The sequence below is a fragment of the Heptranchias perlo genome, chromosome 12 (assembly GCF_035084215.1).
Source record: "Heptranchias perlo isolate sHepPer1 chromosome 12, sHepPer1.hap1, whole genome shotgun sequence".
Lineage (NCBI taxonomy): Eukaryota > Metazoa > Chordata > Chondrichthyes > Hexanchiformes > Hexanchidae > Heptranchias > Heptranchias perlo.
The window spans coordinates 59,305,054-59,324,853 of NC_090336.1; positions in this window are offsets into that span (position 1 = coordinate 59,305,054).

Sequence of the window (19,800 nt, forward strand, 5' to 3'; positions counted from 1 at the left end):
GAGTGTGTACGGGATAGTTTTCTACAGCAGGATGTCCGAGAGGCAACAAGGGGGCAAGCCATACTAGATTTAGTAATGAGTAATGAACCAGATTTAGTTAACGGCTTAACTGTGCGTGAACATCTATCCAATAGTGATCACAACATGATCGAGTTCAATGAGTGTTTGAAAGGGAAAAAAGTGAATCAGCTGCTAAGATTCTAGACTTGGGCAAGGCTGACTTCAATGGGATGAGACAGAGACTGTCCACAGTAAACTGGGCAAATCTGTTAATGGGTAAAACAGCTGATGATCAGTGGGAAATGTTTAAAGAAACATTTAACGTGATACAGAATCGGTTTATACCCCTGAGGGGCAAGAACTCTACTTGCCAAAAAAAACAGCCATGGACAAATAAAGAGGTAAGGGACAGTATAAGACATAAGGAAAGAGCATACAAAAAGGCAAAAAATGGCACAGATCCTGGCGAATGGGAAAGATATAAAGATCAACAAAGGGTCACAAAATAGATAGTAAGAGCTACAAAAAGAGAGTATGAAAAGAAACTCGCAAGGGATATCAAAACCAATACGAAGAACTGTTATAGTTATATTAGGAAAAAGAGGGTGGTCAGGAGCAGTGTTGGCCCCTTAAAAACTGAAAGTGGGGATATTGTCATTGACAATGGGGAAATGGCGGACATGTTGAACAATTGCTTTGCGCCAGTATTTACAGTCGAAAAAGAGGATAGCATGCCGGAAATCCCAAAAAAACTAATATTGAATCGGGGACAGGGACTCGATAAAATTAACATAAGTAAAGCAACAGTAATGAAGAAAATAATAGCACTAAAGAGTGACAAATCCCCAGGACCAGATGGTTTCCATCCCAGGGTTTTAAAGGAAGTAGGTGAATACATTGCGGATGCCCTAACTATAATCTTTCCAAGTTCTCTAGATTCAGGAACTGTCCCTCGAGTTTGGAAAATTGCATATGTCACTCCGCTTTTTAAGAAAGGAGAGAGAGGGAAACCAGGGAATTATAGACCAGTTAGCCTAACATCTGTTGTGGGGAAAATGCTGGAGTCTATAATTAAGGATAGGGTGACTGAACACCTCGAGAATTTTCAGTTAATCAGAGAGAGCCAGTAAGGATTTGTGAAAGGTAGGTCGTGCCTGACAAACCTGATTGAATTTTTTGAAGAGGTGACTAAAGTAGTGGACAGGGGAATGTCAATGGATGTTATTTATATAGACTTCCAGAAGGCATTTGATAAGGTCCCACATAAGAGACTGTTAGCTAAGATAGAAGCCCATGGAATCGAGGGAAAAGTACAGACTTGGTTAGGAAGTTGGCTGAGTGAAAGGCGACAGAGAGTAGGGATAATGGGTAGGTACTCACATTGGCAGGATGTGACTAGTGGAGTCCTGCAGGGATCTGTCTTAGGGCCGCAATTATTCACAATATTTATTAACAATTTAGATGAAGGCATAGAAAGTCTCATATCTAAGTTTGCCGATGACACAAAGATTGGTGGCATTGTAAGCAGTGTAGACGAAAACATAAAATTACAAAGGGATATTGATAGATTAGGTGAATGGGCAAAACTGTGGCAAATGGAATTCAATGTAGACAAATGTGAGGTCATCCACTTTGGATCAAAAAAGGATAGAACAGGGTACTTTCTAAATGGTAAAAAGTTAAAAACAGTGGATGTCCAAAGGGACTTAGGGGTTCAGGTACATTGATCATTGAAGTGTCATGAACAGGTGCAGAAAATAATCAAGAAGGCAAATGGAATGCTGGCCTTTATATCGAGAGGACTAGAGTACAAGGGGGCAGAAGTTATGCTGCAGCTATACAAAACCCTGGTTAGACCGCACCTGGAGTACTGTGAGCATTTCTGGGCACCTCACCTTCGGAGGGACATATTGGCCTTGGAGGGAGTGCAGCGTAGGTTTACTAGAATGATACCCGGACTTCAAGGATTAAGTTACGAGGAGAGATTACACAAATTGGGGTTGTATTCTCCAGAGTTTCAAAGGTTAAGGGGTGATCTGATCGAAGTTTATAAGATATTAAGGGGAACAGATAGGGTGGATAGAGAGAAACTATTTCCGCTGGTTGGTGATTTTAGGAGTAGGGGGTACAGTCTAAAAATTAGAGCCCGACCTTTCAGGAGTGAGATTAGAAAACATTTTTACACACAATGGGTAGTAGAAGTTTGGAACTCTCTTCCGCAAACGGCAATTGATACTAGCTCAATTGCTTAATTTAAATCTGAGATAGATAGCTTTTTGGCAACCAAAGGTATTAAGGGATATGGGCCAAAGGCAGGTATATGGAGTTAGATCACAGATCAGCCATGATCTTATCAAATGGCGGAGCAGGCACGAGGGGCTGAATGGCCTACTCCTGTTCCTATGTTCCTATGTTTCCTATGGTTCCAGGGATGAGGGACTTTAGTTACATGGATAGACTGGAGAAGCTGGGGTTGTTCTTCTTGGAACAGAGAAGGTTGAGGGGAGATTTGATAGAGGTATTCAAAATCATGAAGGGTCTAGACAGAGTAGATAAAGAGAAACTGTTCCCATTGGCGGAAGGGTCAAGAAATAGACGATATAGATTTAAGGTGATTGGCTAAAGAACCAAAGGGGACATGAGGAAAAACCTTTTTACACAGCGAGTGGTTAGGACCTGGAATGCACTGCCTGAGGGGGTGGTGGAGGCAGATTCAATCATGGCTTTCAAAAGGGAACTGGATAAGTACTTGAAGGGAAAAAAATTTCAGGGCTGCAGGGATAGTATGTGGGAGTGGGACTAGCTGGATTGCTCTAGCATAGAGCTGGCACGGACTCAATGGGCCAAATGGCCTCCTTCCATGCTGTAACCTTTCTATGATTCTATGATTCTGGTTGCTCTCTTTTGTATCCTTTCAATAGCTGCAATATCCTTTCTGTGCTGCGGCGAACAGATCTGTACACAACATTCTAAGTGCAGTCACACCAATGATTTATAAAATGCCATTAGCGCATCACTAGTTTGGCTCAATATTAACCTTTTAATTTCCGGATTACTCGAGGTGCCATGCACTAGTGAGTATAGAAATAGAAAGATAGAGCAGATAAATGTGTGGCTGGAGAGATGGTGCAAGAGGGAGGGCTTTAGATTCCTGGGGCATTGGGACCAGTTCTGTGGAAGGTGGGACCTGTACAGGCCGGACGAGTTGCACCTCAACGGAGCTGGGACCAACGTCCTCATGGGGAGGTTTGCTAGTTCTGTGGTGGGGTGGGGGGGAGTTTAAACTAATTTGGCAGGGGAATGGGCACCAGGATGTAGCATTGGAAAGGAGAAACAGAGGGCATAAAGGATCTGGAGAGAAAGATAGCACTAGAGCAAGTAATAGTACAGTATTAGGTGGGATCAGACTAAGAGAGAGTACAAGAAAGTCTAAGGCTGGTTTGCAGTGCATTTGTGTAAACACACAAAGCGTGGTAAACAAGATTGGTGAGCTGCAGGCGCAAATAGCCACATGGGAATATGATATTGTGGCGATAACGGAGACTTGGCTCAAAAAAGGGCAGGATTAGGTAATAAATATTCCTGGATACAAGGTGTTCAGGAAAGAAAGGGAAGGAAAGAAAGGAGGGGGGTGGGTGACAGTATTGATTAAGGAGAATATTGCAGTATTGGAGAGGGAGGGTATCCCAGAGGGGTCAAGGGCAGAATCTATTTGGTTAGAGTTAAGAAACAATAGAGGTGCCATTACACGACTGGGGGTATTCTATAGACCACCAACTAGTGGGAAGGAGATAGAGGAGTAAATTTGCAGGGAAATTACAGAGAGGTGCAAAAGCTATAGAGTGGTGATAAATGGAGACTTCAACAATCCTAATAAAAGCTGGGATAACAATAATAATATAAGGGGCAAAGAGGGGGAGGAGTTTTTGAATGTGTCCAGGATAACTTTCTTAACCAGTATGTTTCTGGCCGAACGAGGAAGGAGGCATTGTTGTACTTGGTTCTAGAGAATGAGGCGGGCCAAGTGGAGCAAGTGTCAGCGGGGGAGCATTTAGGGAGCAGTGATCATAATATCATAAGATTTAGAATAGCTATGGAAAAGGACCACTCTAAAGTAAAAGTACTCAATTGGAGGAGGGCCAATTTCAATGGGATGAGAACAGATCTGGGCCTGGGTAAATTGGAATCAAAGATTGGCAGGCAAAACTATAATTGAGCAGTGGGCGGCCTTTAAAGAGGAGATGATTCGGGTACAATCTAGGCATATTCCCATGAGGCAAATAAAGCCCGAGCTCCCTGGATGACAAAAGAGATAGTGAGTAAGATGAAACAGAAAAAAAGGGCGTATGACAGATGTCAGGTTGATAACACAAGTGAGAACCAGACAGAATAGTGTGCACCATCCACAGGATGCACTGCAGCAACTCGCCAAGGCTTCTTCGACAGCACCTCCCAAACCCGCGACCTCTACCACCTAGAAGGACAAGGGCAGCAGGCGCATGGGAACAACACCACCTGCACGTTCCCCTCCAAGTCACACACCATCCCGACTTGGAAATATATCGCCGTTCCTTCATTGTCGCTGGGTCAAAATCCTGGAACTCCCTTCCTAACAGCACTGTGGGAGAACCGTCACCACACGGACTGCAGCGGTTCAAGAAGGCGGCTCACCACCACCTTCTCGAGGGCAATTAGGGATGGGCAATAAATGCCGGCCTTGCCAGCGACGCCCACATCCCGTGAACGAATAAAAAAAAAATATAGAAAGTTCAGAGGGGAAGTGAAAAAGGAAATAAGAGGGGCAAAGAGAGAGTATGAGAATAGACTGGTGACCAACATAAAAGAGAATCCAAAAGTCTTCTACAGGCACGTAAACAGTAAATGGGTAGTAAGAAGAGGGGTAGAGCCGATTAGGGACCATTAAGAAGATCTACTCATGGACGCAGAGGGGATGGCCGAAATACTAAATGAGTACTTTGCATCTGTCTTTACCAAGAAAGAAGATGCTGCCAGGGTCTCAGTGAAGGAAGATATGGTTGAGATACTGGATGGGCTAAAAATTGATAAAGAAGAGGTACTTGAAAGGCTAGCTATACTTAAAGTAGATGCATCCTAGGTTGCTGAGGGAAGTAAGGATGGAAATTACGGAGGCACTGGCCATAATCTTCCAAACATCCGTGGATACGGGGGTGGTGCCAGAGGACTGGAGAATTGCAAATATTATACTCTTGTTCAAAAAAGGGTGTAAGGATAAACCCAGCAACTATAGGCCAGTCAGTTTAACTTCAGTGGTGGGGAAACATTTAGAAACGATAATCCAAGACAGAACTAAAAGTCTCTTGGACGAGGGTGGATTGATTAGGGAAAGCCAGCACGGATTTGTTAAAGGCAAATTGTGTTTAACTAACCTGATAGAGTTTTTTGATGAGGTAACAGAGAGAGTAGATGAGGGCAATGCAGTTGATGTGGTGTATATGGACTTTCAAAAGGCTTTTGATAAAGTGCCGCATGGTAGGCTTATCATCAAGATTGTTGCCCATGGAATAAAGGGGGCAGTAGCAACATGGATACAGAGTTGGCTAAGGGACAGGAAACAGAGTGTAGTGGTGAACTGTTGTTTTTCGGACTGGAGGGAGGTGTACAGTGGTGTTCCCAAGGGATCAGTGCTGGGATCACTGCTTTTCTTGATATATATTAATGACTTGGACTTGGGAGTACAGGGCACAATTTCCAAATTTGCAGATGACACAAAGCTTGGAAGGGTAGTAAACAGTGAGAAGGATACTGATAGACTTCAAGAGGATATAGACAGGCTGGTGGCATGGGCAGACATTTGGCAGATAAAATTTAATGCAGAAAAATGCGAAGTGATACAATTCGGTAGGAAGAACGAGGAGAGGAAATATAAACTAGAGGGCACAACTCTAAAAGGGGTACAGGCACAGACAGATCTGGGGGTATATGTGCACAAATTGTTGAAGGTGGCAGGGTAGGTTGAGAAAGCGGCTAAAAAAGCATACGGGATCATGGGCTTTATAAATAGAGGCATAGAGTACAAAAGTATGGAAGTCATGATGAACCTTTATAAAACACTGGTTCGGCCACATCTGGAGTATTGTGTCCAGTACTGGGCACCGCACTTTATATAAGATGTGAAGGCCTTAGAGAGGGTGCAAAAGAGATTTACTAGAATGATTCCAGGGATGAGGGACTTTAGTTACGTGGATAGACTGGAGAAGCTGAGGTTGTTCTCCTTGCAATAGAGACGGTTGGGAGGAGATTTGATAGAGGTATTCAAAATCATGTAGGGTCTAGACTGCACTGCCTGAGGGGGTGGTGGAGGCGGATTCAATCGTGGCCTTCAAAAGGGAACTGGATAAGTACCTGGAAGGAAAACATTTGCAGGGCTACGGGGATAGGGCGGGGTAGTGGGACTAGCTGGATTGCTCTTGCATAGAGCCGGCACGGACTCGATGGGTCGAATGGCCTCCTTCCGTGTTGTAACCTTCCTATGATTCTATGATTCTCACTGATTTTTAAACATTACTCTTCCCCATCCTTAAGGCAGTGATGAATTTATACTTCTTTGAGTAGCAGCACCCTCCAATACTTTACCCAAGTGATCCTTCTGCCTGTGTGAACCCAGAGAGTAAATGTAGGTGAGCTGTTTGACCATGAGGGGGTTCAAGGCTTAGATGTAATTCTTCTCTCACCCTGAGCCCACCCATATATCCTTTTAGCTTTAATTTTGTGGTAGCATTCCTGATGTCTAACATTTCAAGATGGCTATTATATAATGTGATCAGCATCTAACTTAGTTACTACAAAACAACATAGAATATGAAATGCAGTAATGCCTGTCTTAATGACTACCTGTCTATGGAGGCCACCTAACATCAGTTCCAAAATTAAATGAATGGTTCACCCTAGTTCTCCCTGGTGTCCTGAACAATATTTATCCCTCAACCAACATCACTAAAACAGATTATGTGGTCATTATCTCATTGTTGTTTGTGGGACCTTGTGTGCAAATTGGTTGCCACGTTTCCCAAATTTACAATAGTCATTACACTTCAAAAGTGCTTCATTGGCTGTAAAATGCTTTGGGACGTTCTGAGGTCATGAAATGTAAATGCAAGTTGTTGATGCTGAATCAATTACATGTTTAAGAGAACTTTAGAATATCCTTTAGACACCTGGGGGTGTAGTACACAAATCTTTGAAGGTGGCAGGACAAGTTGAGAAGGCTGTTAAAAAATCATATGGGATCCTGGGCTTTATCAATAGAGGCATAGAGTACAAAAGCAAGGAAGTTATGCTAAACCTTTACAAAACACTGGTTAAGCCTTAGCTGCAGTATTGTGTTCAATTCTGGGCACCACACTTTAGGAAGGATGTCAAGGCCTTAGAGAGGGTGTAGAAGAGATTTACTAGAATGGTACCAGGGATGAGGGACTTCAGTTATGTGGAGAGACTGGAGAAGCTGGGGTTGTTCTCCTTAGAACAGAGAAGGTTAAGAGGAGAATTGATGGAGGTGTTCAAAATCATGAAGGGTTTTGATAGAGTAAATCAGGAAAAACTGTTTCCAATGGCAGAGGGTGAGTAACCAGAGGACACAATTTTAAAGTGATTGGCAAAAGAATCATAGGCGACATGAGGAAACATTTTTATATGCAGCGATTTGTTAGGATCTGGAATGCACTGCGTGAAAGGGTGGTGGAAGCAGATTCAATAATAACTTTCAAAAGGGAATTGGATAAATACTTGAAGGGCCAAATGGCCTCCTTCTGTGCTGTATCACACTATGGCACTATGGGTAGAATTTTCACTTCAAGCCGGGAAGGGAGCTGGGGGGAAGATTTTTGAGTGCGAAACCTGGAAGGTAAGTTGGCGGGTCTGATTGACAGGCTGGCTAGCTGTCGGGCAGGAAGACCTGCGGCAGCAGGTCGCAGCCGGGAATTGGAGGGAAGGAGGGATCATGGGCCGGTAAGGAGATCGGGTGATCGGGGGGTGGGGGGGGTGCTGGGGAGGAGATCGGAGATCTGGGAAGAAGATCGGGGGGCTGGGAAGAAGATCGGGGGGCCAGGGAAGAGATCGGGGGGTTGCTGGGGAGGAAATCAGGGAGCTGGGAAGGAGATTGGATGGGCTGGGACTTGGAGATTGGAGGTCGCTGGAGGTCGGATGAAGAGTCGGAGGTAGATGGGGGTCCACCATGGGGTGGAGGTCCACCATCGGGGGTGGGGCCGATCACGGGCATCCTGTTGGCCAGGTGAGCTTGTTGGGCCTGGATGAAGCACTCCTGCTCCTCCGGGCCCACAGGCAGTGCAATAAAGGCACTCACCTCATGGATCCGACCCCTTCCTGCCTGCTTTCATCTGATGTGAATCGGAAGCAATGGGAAACCCGAACAGGTAAGGTTAAAATTATTTTAATTTTCCAATACACCAAAATATTAAGTACCTCAACTATTTCAATGCGGTACATTGTCCTGTTAAGTATTGGCCAACCGGCTTAAAGTAGGGGCAGGACTTCCTGGTGTCTGCTCTGCACACACATACAAACCTGCCTGGGTTAAACCCAGAAGTGGGTGAGTTGGAGCCAGACTGCAGTCCCGCTCCAAAGACCTGTTATTTTAAGTTCCCACCCATTCCCATCCCACCTGTTCTTGGGGGTTAAAATTTACCCCAATGACATCAAAGAATCGAGTGAAGGGGCTGGGAAATGGAACTAGATTAGATAGCTCTGGTGTGGAATAAGCAATGATAAAGGCATGTTGCGTCAAAATGGCCATCTCATCAGCTTAAATTTATATGGTCTTACAAGTACTTATAGAAGACAGTTTGTATAGAAGGAAAATTTTGCAGGGCTCTAGGGAAAGAGTGAGGGAAATAAAGGGGGCTTGTAAAAAAGGTAATGCAATAATCATGGGCGATTTTAACTTTCACATAGATTGGACAAATCAAATTGGCAAAAATAGCCCTGAGGAGGAGTTCATAGAGTGTATTAGAGACTATTTCCTAGACCAATACATCAGGGAACCAACCAGGGAACAGGCCATTTTGGATCTGGTAATGGGTAATGAAACAGGATTAATTAATGATCTCAAAGTAATGGATCCCTTGGGAAGCACTGATCATAACATGATAGAATTTCACATCCAGTTTGAGAGCGAGGATCTTGTGTCTGAAACTACTGTATTAAACTTAAATAAGGGCAATTATAAAGGAATGAGGGTGGAATTGGCTAAAGTGGACTGGGTAAACAGATTAGATGGCATGATGGTGGATAAGCAGTGGCAAGCATTTAAAAATATATTTTATGACTCGCAACAAAAATATATCCCTGTTAGGAGGAAAGACTCCACAAATAGGGTGAACCAACCATGGCTAACTAAGGAAGTCAAGGATGGTATCAAGTTAAAAGAAGAAGCATACAACATGGCAAAGGTTACTGGTAAGCCTGAAGATTGGGAAAGCTTTAAAAACCAGCAAAGGATAACTAAAAGAATAATAAAGAGGGAGAAAATAAATTATGAGAGTAAACTAACAAGAAATATAAAAACTGACAGTAAAAGCTTCTACAAGTATATAAAAAGGAAGAGGGTAGCTAAAATAAACATTGGTCCCTTAGAAGATGAGACTGGGGAAATAATAATGGAAAACAAGGAAATAGCAGAGGAATTTAACAGATATTTTGTATCTGTCTTCACAGTAGAAGACACTAATAATATACCAATAATAGTAGAAAATCAAGGGGCAAAGGGGAGGGAGGAACTAAAAACAATCACTATCACTAGAGAAAAGTACTAGGTAAACTAATGGGTCTAAAGGCTGACAAGTCCCCTGGACCTGATGGCTTGCATCCGAGGGTCTTAAAGGAAGTGGCTACGGAGATAGTGGATGCATTGGTTGTAATCTTCCAGAATTCACTAGATTCTGGAAAGGTCCCAGTGGATTAGAAAACCGCAAACGTAACACCCCTATTCAAGAAGGGAGTGAGAAAGAAAGCAGGTAACTATAGACCAGTTAGCCTAACATCTGTCATTGGGAAAATGCTAGAATCCATTATTAAGGAAGTAGTAGCAGGACAGTTGGAGACTCATAATACAATCAAGGAGAGTCAACATGGTTTTATGAAGGGGAAATCATGTCTGACAAATTTATTAGAGTCCATCACCGGCATCTCCACATCAAATTTATTAGAGTTCTTTGAGGAAGTAACGGGCAGGGTGGATAAAGGGGAACCAATGGATGCAGTATATTTGGATTTCCAAAAGGCATTCGATAAGGTGCCACATAAAAGATTACTGCACAAAATAAGAGTTCATGGTGTTGGGGGTAATATACTGGCATGGATAGAGGATTGGCTAACTAATAGAAAACAAAGAGTCGGGATAAAAGGGTCATTTTCAAAATGGCAATCTGTAACTAGTGGGGTGCTGCAGGGCTCAGTGCTGGGGCGTGAACTATTTACAATACATATCAATGACTTGGATGAAGGAACAGAGTATCTTGTGGCCAAATTTGCTGATGATACAAAGATAGGTGGAAAAGCGAGTTACGACAAAGTGTCTGCAAAGGGATATTGACAGGTTAAGTGAATGGGCAAAAATTTGACAGATGGAATATAATGTGGGAAAATGTGAAGTCATCCACTTTGGGAGGAAAAATAAAAAGCAAAATATTATTTGAATGGAGAAATACTACAAAATGCTGCGGTACAGAGGGATCTGGCAGTCAACATACAGGTGCAGCAAGTAATCCTGAAGGCAAACGGAATATTGGTCTTTATTTCTAGGGGGATGGAGAATAAAAGCAGGGAAGTCATGCTACAACTGTACAGGGTGCTGGTGAGACCACACCTGGAGTACTGCGTACAATTCTGGTGCCCTTATTTAAGGAAGGACATACTTGCATTGGAGGCAGTTCAAAGAAGGTTCACTAGGTTGATTCCGGGTATGGAAGGGTTGTCTTATGAGGAAAGATTGAACAGGTTGGGTCTATACTCTTTGGAGTTTAGAGGAATGAGAGGAGATCTTATTGAAACATGCAAGGTTCTGAGAAAGCAGGGCAAATACCAAGGGAAGTCTAGATTAAACTGCATTTATTTCAATGCAAGAAGTCTGATGGGCAAGGCAGATGAACTCAGGGCATGGATGGGTACATGGGACTGGGATGTTATAGCTATTACTGAAACATGGCTAAGGGAGGGGCAGGACTGGCAGCTCAATGTTCCAGGGTACAGATGCTATAGGAAAGATAGAGCAGGAGGTAAGAGAGGAGGGGGAGTTGCGTTCTTGATTAGGGAGAACATCACGGCAGTAGTGAGAGAGGATATATCCGAGGGTTCGCCCACTGAGTCTATATGGGTAGAACTGAAAAATAAGAAGGGAGAGATCACTTTGATAGGATTGTACTACAGACCCCCAAATAGTCAACGGGAAATTGAGGAGCAAATATGTAAGGAGATTACAGACAGCTGCAAGAAAAATAGGGTGGTAATAGTAGGGGGCTTTAACTTTCCCAACATTGACTGGGACAGCCATAGCATTAGGGGCTTGGATGGAGAGAAATTTGTTGAGTGTATTCAGGAGGAATTTCTCATTCAGTATGTGGATGGCCCGACTAGAGAGGGGGCAAAACTTGACCTCCTCTTGGGAAATAAGGAAGGGCAGGTGACAGAAGTGTTAGTGAGGGATCACTTTGGGACCAGTGATCATAATTCCATTAGTTTTAAGATAGCTATGGAGAATGATAGGTCTGGCCCAAAAGTTAAAATTCTAAATTGGGGAAAGGCCAATTTTGATGGTATTAGACAGGAACTTTCAGAAGTTGATTGGGAGAGTCTGTTGGCAGGCAAAGGGACATCTGGTAAGTGGGAGGCTTTCAAAAGTGTGTTAACCAGGGTTCAGGGTAAGCACACTCCTTATAAAGTGAAGGGCAAGGCTGGTAGAAGTAGGGAACCTTGGATGACTCGGGAGATTGAGGCCCTAGTCAAAAAGAAGAAGGAGGCATATGACATGCATAGACAGCTGGGATCAAGTGGATCCCTTGAAGAGTATAGAGATTGCCGGAGTAGAGTTAAGAGAGAAATCAGGAGGGCAAAAAGGGGACATGAGATTGCTTTGGCAGATAAGGCAAAGGAGAATCCAAAGAGCTTCTACAAGTACATAAAGGGCAAAAGAGTAACTAGGGAGAGAGTAGGGCCTCTTAAGGATCAACAAGGTCATCTATGTGCGGAACCACAAGAGATGGGTGAGATCCTAAATGAATATTTCACATCGGTATTTACGGTTGAGAAAGGCATGGCTGTTAGGGAACTTGGGGAAATAAATAGTGATGTCTTGAGGAGTGTACATATTACAGAGAGGGAGGTGCTGGAAGTCTTAACGCGCATCAAGGTAGATAAATCTCCGGGACCTGATGAAATGTATCCCAGGACGTTATGGGAGGTTAGGGAGGAAATTGCGGGTCCCCTAGCAGAGATATATGAATCATCAACAGCTACAGGTGAGGTGCCTGAAGATTGGAGGGCAGCAAATGTTGTGCCTTTGTTTAAGAAGGGCGGCAGGGAAAAGCCTGGGAAGTACAGACCGGTGAGCCTGACATCTGTAGTGGGTAAGTTGTTAGAGGGTATTCTGAGAGACAGGATCGACAGGCATTTGGAGAGGCAGGGACTGATTAGGAACAGTCAGCATGGTTTTGTGAGAGGAAAATCATGTCTCACGAATTTGATTGAGTTTTTTGAAGGGGTAACCAAGAAGATAGATGAGGGCTGTGCAGTAGACGTGGTCTACATGGACTTTAGCAAAGCCTTTGACAAGGTACCGCATGATAGGTTGTTACATAAGGTTAAATCTCACGGGATCCAAGGTGAGGTAGCCAATTGGATACAAAATTGGATTGACGACAGAAGACAGAGGGTGGTTGTAGAGGGTTGTTTTTCAAACTGGAGGCCTGTGACCAGCGGTGTGCCTCAGGGATCGGTGCTGGGACCGCTGTTATTTGTTATTTATATTAATGATTTGGATGAGAATTTAGGAGGCATGGTTAGTAAGTTTGCAGATGACACCAAGATTGGTGGCATTGTGGACAGTGAAGAAGGTTATCTAGGATTGCAACGGGATCTTGATAAATTGGGCCAGTGGGCCGATGAATGGCAGATGGAGTTTAATTTAGATAAATGTGAGGCGATGCATTTTGATAGATCGAATCGGGCCAGGACCTACTCCGTTAATGGTAGGGCGTTGGGGAGAGTTATAGAACAAAGAGATCTAGGAGTACAGGTTCATAGCTCCTTGAAAGTGGAGTCACAGGTGGATAGGGTGGTGAAGAAGGCATTCAGCATGCTTGGTTTCATTGGTCAGAACATTGAATACAGGAGTTGGGATGTCTTGTTGAAGTTGTACAAGACATTAATAAGGCCACACTTGGAATACTGTGTACAGTTCTGGTCACCCTATTATAGAAAGGATATTATTAAACTAGAAAGAGTGCAGAAAAGATTTACCAGGATGCTACCGGGACTTGATGGTTTGACTTATAGGGAGAGGTTGGATAGACTGAGACTTTTTTCCCTGGAGAGTAGGAGGTTTAGGAGTGATCTTATAGAAGTCTATAAAATAATGAGGGGCATAGATAAGGTAGATAGTCAAAATCTTTTCCCAAAGGTAGGGGAGTCTATAACGAGGGGGCATAGATTTAAGGTGAGAGGGGAGAGATACAAAAGGGTCCAGAGGGGCAATTTTTTCACTCAAAGGGTGGTGAGTGTCTGGAACGAGCTGCCAGAGGCAGTAGTAGAGGCGGGTACAATTTTGTCTTTTAAAAAGCATTTGGACAGTTACATGGGTAAGATGGGTTTCAAGGGATATGGGCCAAGTGCAGGCAATTGGGACTCGCTTAGTGGTATAAACTGGGCGACATGGACATGTTGGGCCGAAGGGCCTGTTTCCATGTTGTAAACTTCTATGATTCTATGATTCTATGACTCGATAGGGTAGATGCTGAGAGGATGTTACCCCTCATGGGGGAATCTATAACTAGGGGGCACAGTCTCAGAATAAGGGGTCACCCGTTTAAGACGGAAATGAGGAGGAATTTCTTCTCCCAGAGGGTCGTGAATCTTTGGAATTCTTTACCCCAAAAAGCTGTGGAGGCTGAGTCATTGAATACATTCAAGGCTGAGTTAGACACATTTTTGATCAGCAAGGGAGTCAAAGGATATGGGAAAAGGTGGGAAAGTGGAGTTGAGGCAAAAATCAGATCAGCCATGATCTCATTGAATGGTGGAGCAGGCTCGAGGGGCCGAATGGCCGATTCCTGCTCCTATCTCTTATGGTAAGAGAGTGGGACTAATTGGATAGCTCTTCCTAAGAGCTGGCACAGGAACGATGGGCCGTATGACCTCCTTCTGTGCTGTATGATTCTAATTCAAGTGTCAGCTCAATGGCTGCACTATTGTCCCTGAGTTAGAAGGTTATGGGTTCAAACCCCATTCCAGGGCTTGAATATGTCATCTGGACTGACACTTTGTTGCAGTACTGAGGAAGTGGTGCATTGTCGGAGGTGCTGTCTTTCAGATGAGATGTTAAACAGATGATTTGGCTACCTGTTCATGTGAGTGTAAACGATTCCATGGGACTTTTTAGAAGAAGAGTACAGGGTTCTCCTGGTGTCCTGGTCAACAGTCATTCTTCAACCAACTCCACCAAAAAACATATTAACTCCCACAGCTACCTTGATCACACTTCCTCCCACCCCACTTCCTGTAAGGACTCTATTTCCCTTCTCCTAGTCTCCGTTGCATTTGTTCTGACAATACCACCTTTCACACCAGTGCTTCCGATATGTCTTCCTTTCTCCTCAACCGAGGATTCCCCTCCACTGTAGTTGACAGGGCGTTCGACCGTGTCCATCCTATTTCCTGCACTTCTGCCCTCACTCCTTTCCTTCCCTTCCCTCCCCAGAACCATGATAGGGTCCCCTTGTCCTCACCTTTCACCCACCAGCCTCCACATTCAACGGATCATTCTCCGCCATTTCCGCCACCTCCAGCGCGATCCCACCGCCAAACACATCTTCCCTTCCCCTCCCCTCCCCTTTGAGCATTCCAAAGGGACCACTTCCTCTGTGACACCCTGGTTCACTCTTCCATCACCCCCAACACCCACTCCCCTCCCCACAGCACCTTCCCGTGCGAGCGCAGGATATGCAACACCTGCCCCTTCACCTCCTCCCTTCCCATCATCCAGGGCCCCAAACACTCCTTCCAGGTGAAACAGCGATTTACTTGTACTTCTTTCAAATTATTCGTTGCGCACAATGCGGTCTCCTCTACACTGGGGAGACCAAACGCAGATTGGGTGATCGCTTTGCTGAACATCTCCGCTCTGTCTGCAGGTGTGACCCTGACCTGCCGGTCGCTTACCATTTTAATTCCTCGTCCCACTTCCACTCTGACCTCGGCCTCTTACACTGTTCCAATGAAGCTCAAAGGAAGCTCGAGGAACAGCACCTCATCTTTCAGTTAGGCACTTTACAACCTTCTGGACTCAACATTGATTTCAATAACTTCAGATCATAGCCACTGCTCCCATTTTTGTGGGACTGCAGCTGCCGGTAATGGTTCTACTGTTGCCATTTACAGCTCCTCTAGACCCATCTTTTGTTTCTTAACTTGTCCCATTACCACCCTCCTTGCCTTGCACCATCATCCCTTTTGCCATTTAATCACTCCTGCCTTCCACCCTGTCACAGACTTTCTTTCCTCACCTCCCCTTCCTCCCCCTTTTCCCTGGCTCTGTACTTGCATAAAAACTGTTGACTTTTTAACAACTCCCAGTTCTGACGATCATCGACCTGAAATGTTAACTCTGTTTCTTTCTCCACAGGTGCTGCCTGACTTGCTGAGCTTTTCTAGCATTTTCTGTTTTTATTTCAGGTTTCCAGCATCCTCAGTATTTTGCTTTTAACTAGTTATTCATCTCATTGCTGTTTGTGGAGCGTTACTGTAGTCAAATTGTCTGCCATGTTTGTCTACAAAACAACAGTGTCTACACTTCAAAGCAATTCAATCAATGTGAAGCACTTTGGGACATCCTGAGAATGTGAAATGTATATAAATACAAGTTCTTTTATTTTATTTCACACGGTGCATATGAGATATCTTTAATCAATGTGGGTTTAACAGAAAACAAGCTTTGCTTATTTTAGTCATCAATAATCATAACATGACATGAGGATATTTTAAGTAATTTCTACAAAAAGTGATAAACTGACAGAAAAGAGGCTGAGAGTTAGAAAACCTGAAATAATATGGTTGTTACATTGGGTTTGAACAGCTATCCTTGGACTTTAACATGTAGGATGTGGGTTCAGCTCTTGCCCAGATACAACACGCAAAGGCCTCCTCTCTCCTAAAAGCTGCTAAAAGTTCTAAAACAAACAGCTTGAGGAATTATGACCTTTACAGCACAAAACTGCCGTGGTATTTGACCCAATTGACACTAACTCTAGCAGCTGTGCTCAGTATATCTGCCCTGTGCTGTACCTGACCTTGATTTGTCTGGTAGTGTTGGCAGGTGCAAGGCAGTTTAAATTCATCCAGGCATTGCCATTCTCTGACAAGGGGTCCTAAAAGTGTAAATATTCATTCTTCTATGGCTAGTGAGGAGCAGAAATACTTGGGAATATCACATTCGGCAAGGTTGTTTCACTTTGTCATTGGCATTCCAAGGGTTTTCCTGGTAGAGCTGATAGTTAGATGAGGAGAAAAATTTTCAACTTGTAGGTGGACCATAAAATGCTGCTTTTTTGTCCAGCCAAATGTCTTACACGTGCTCAAACCATGCAATTGAGAAACCTACATATCAATTTTCTGTTTGCCCAATCCGTAGTGCGAACTCTATCCCTATAGGGACTCACCCCATTGACCCAATTCCAGAGAGTTTAGGTGCAAGTTGGCAGAACCAAGGCATAGGGGCCTCTCTTTTCCGCCCCCCATCACCTCCAAGAGTGTGCAGGGGTACTGCTGAAGTATAACCAGCTAAAACCAAGCAGTTTACAAGTACAGAGCACTGGTAGATTTCTTGCTGCTTGTCCAGGTAGGAGTGCCCTAGCCATTGGGGCATTGGCCCAAAGGGTTATCAAGAGATGAGTGGGAAGAATCCCAGCCCGGTGACAGGTCTATCCTTCCAGGTTGCACCAGAGAGACAGACTGGCTGGTCACTCATCATCAGTGGCCCAGGTTACCATGAACATGCCTAGTTCAGGTACTGGATTACCGACTCTACCACAGAAAGTTGGCTTGGCCTTGAACTTCGAGCCACCTCGATTCCAAAGAGACCTTGCTTACCTCCCCCAAGGAGGATAGTCACTTGTCGCTCATCTAGGGTTGCCAACCCTCCAGGCTTGGCCTGGAGTCTCCAAGAATTGAAGATTAATCTCCAGGACACTGCTGCGAGCAAACCCAGGAGAAAAATCATAGGGACATTAAAAAAAGTTGTGGTTTTTTTCATTTTCTTTGAACACTTCTGTTTATTGGTTAAACAAATGTCGGACATGGGAAAAAGGGCTGTTTGACTGACAGTCAAGAATCATCCAATTGGTAATGAAGAATCTTTTCACTTTCCGATTGGCGTGGGAAGGCGGGGTGCTGTGAGGATGGACGTGTTGAGCGACCAATCGGGGGATCGTGGGGGGGTTGGAGGCAGGAGGTCATGTGGTGAAACCTCCAGGAATATATTCAACCAGAGTTGGCAACCCTAAGCTCATCAGATAACTGAAGCACAGAATGTAGATGACATAACCTCCCCAGATATTTGTTTGTTTGTTCAGTTTCATCATAATATAAACCAGTTGCTCATTCAGACAAAGGATGTTCCACATATGCTACTTCAAACAGATTGGAGCTGGTACTTTATTGAGATTAAAGATTAGAGACTCCTTAGCAAAAAGCATCAAGATCTGGTTGGAACGGCAATAACGTTTGCGGTGTCTTTTCTCCTTGGCCTACATTCAGTGCATTTAAAAATGTTCATACCAAACCTTATGTGACAGAGACCGTTATAAATACATTTTATATAAACTATTGTGCAAGCAGTTTCTATGGAATCTCTAATCACCCATTTGATTATATAATATTACAATTAACTAAAACAAATTCAAATTAGGGGTGATATAATTGAGGTAAGGGATGATATAATTGAGGTGTTTAAGATGATTAAAGGATTTGATAGGGTAGATAGAGAGAAACTATTTCCTCTGGTGGGGGGAGTCCAGAACAAGGGGGACATAAACTTAAAATTAGAGCCAGGCCATTTAAGAGTGATGTCAGAAAGCACTTCTTCACATAAAGGATGGTGGAAATCTGGAATGCTCTCCCCAAAAAACTGTTGAGGCTGGGGGTCAATTGAAAATTTCAAAAACTGAGATTGATAGATTTTTGTTAGGGGATATGGAACCAAGGCGGTTAGATGGAGTTAAGATACAGATCTAACTGAATGGTGGAATGGGCTCAAGGGGATGAATGGCCTACTCCTGTTCCTATGTTCCAAATTCAAATTAGATAATGGAAGAACAGTAAGAGTGACAACGCAAACACCTTACATGTCACAAGCCTGAATAGCGGGTAGAATCAGACCTGAAATACAACCAAGACATTGCAATGTAGTTGAGTTAATCAAAGTATTGTGGCTCAGTGGTAGCACTCTTGCTTCTGATGCCAGAAGGTTGTTGGTTCAAGCCCCACATCAGAGACTTGATTACATAATCTAGGCTGACAATTCAACACAGTACTGAGGGAGTGCTGCACTGTCAGAGGTGCTGCCTTGTCATGTTATACCAAGGCTCATCTGCCCTCTCAGGTGGCTGTAAAAGATCCCATTGTATTATCTTGGTTATACTTCAAGTTTGATTGTACTCCCAATGTGCTATTCAGGCTTATGACATGCACTGTGGGAACTTGTAATTACCAGAGAAGTGCTCCCTACAAACTCTGCTCTGTGTTGGGAGCACTTGATTGTGGAATCAGCCTATAAGTCGGGTCTGACTTTGTTTGTTCCTATTTATTGTGATTTATATTATTGATTTTCTTTTGCTAGCAGTTTTCTTGTTGATCATCAAGTAGAATTGTGCATTTTCCACATTCATCTTAGCAAGCATGTGGCCTCCATGTACTTTATATATAGTAACTGGGTCATGTCCGTGGTCTGTTGCATTACATGTCTTAACGTTTACATTTCTGATATCTGTATGATTTGGACCTGTTTGTGTTTTTCTGTTCAGTGGAATTTCAGAATTATTTGCTTATCTTGCATGTCTGTACGTGACAAGATGTTTTCCCATTTCGTTTGTTCCTGTTCAGTGAGGTCCCTCAAGCCAAAGCATAGCAGGGAAGTAAGACAGAGACTTGGGACGTTTTTCTTCTGCTTTGGGACCAGCACCTCCTTAGAGCTCGTCGCTCTCGAGCTGAGTTATTCTGCTGGGTCCATGTCGGCCTCCAGTCAAGAAAAATGGACACGTGCAGCTCTCCACTCGTTGATAGCTTAATGCCAATTATGTTTTAATGCTAAGGAAGAGTTGACAGGATAGTTGAGCACTTTACTGACATTAAAGAGATGAAGCAGTAAAAGAAAGAGCTTGCATTTAAATAGCACCTTTTGCCACCTCAGGATGTTACAAAGCATTTTACGGCCAATGAAGTACTTTTTGAAGTGTAGTCATTGTTGTAATGTCGGAAACGCAGCAGCCAATTTGCACACAAGGTCCCACAAAGAGCAATGAAATAAATGACCAGATAATC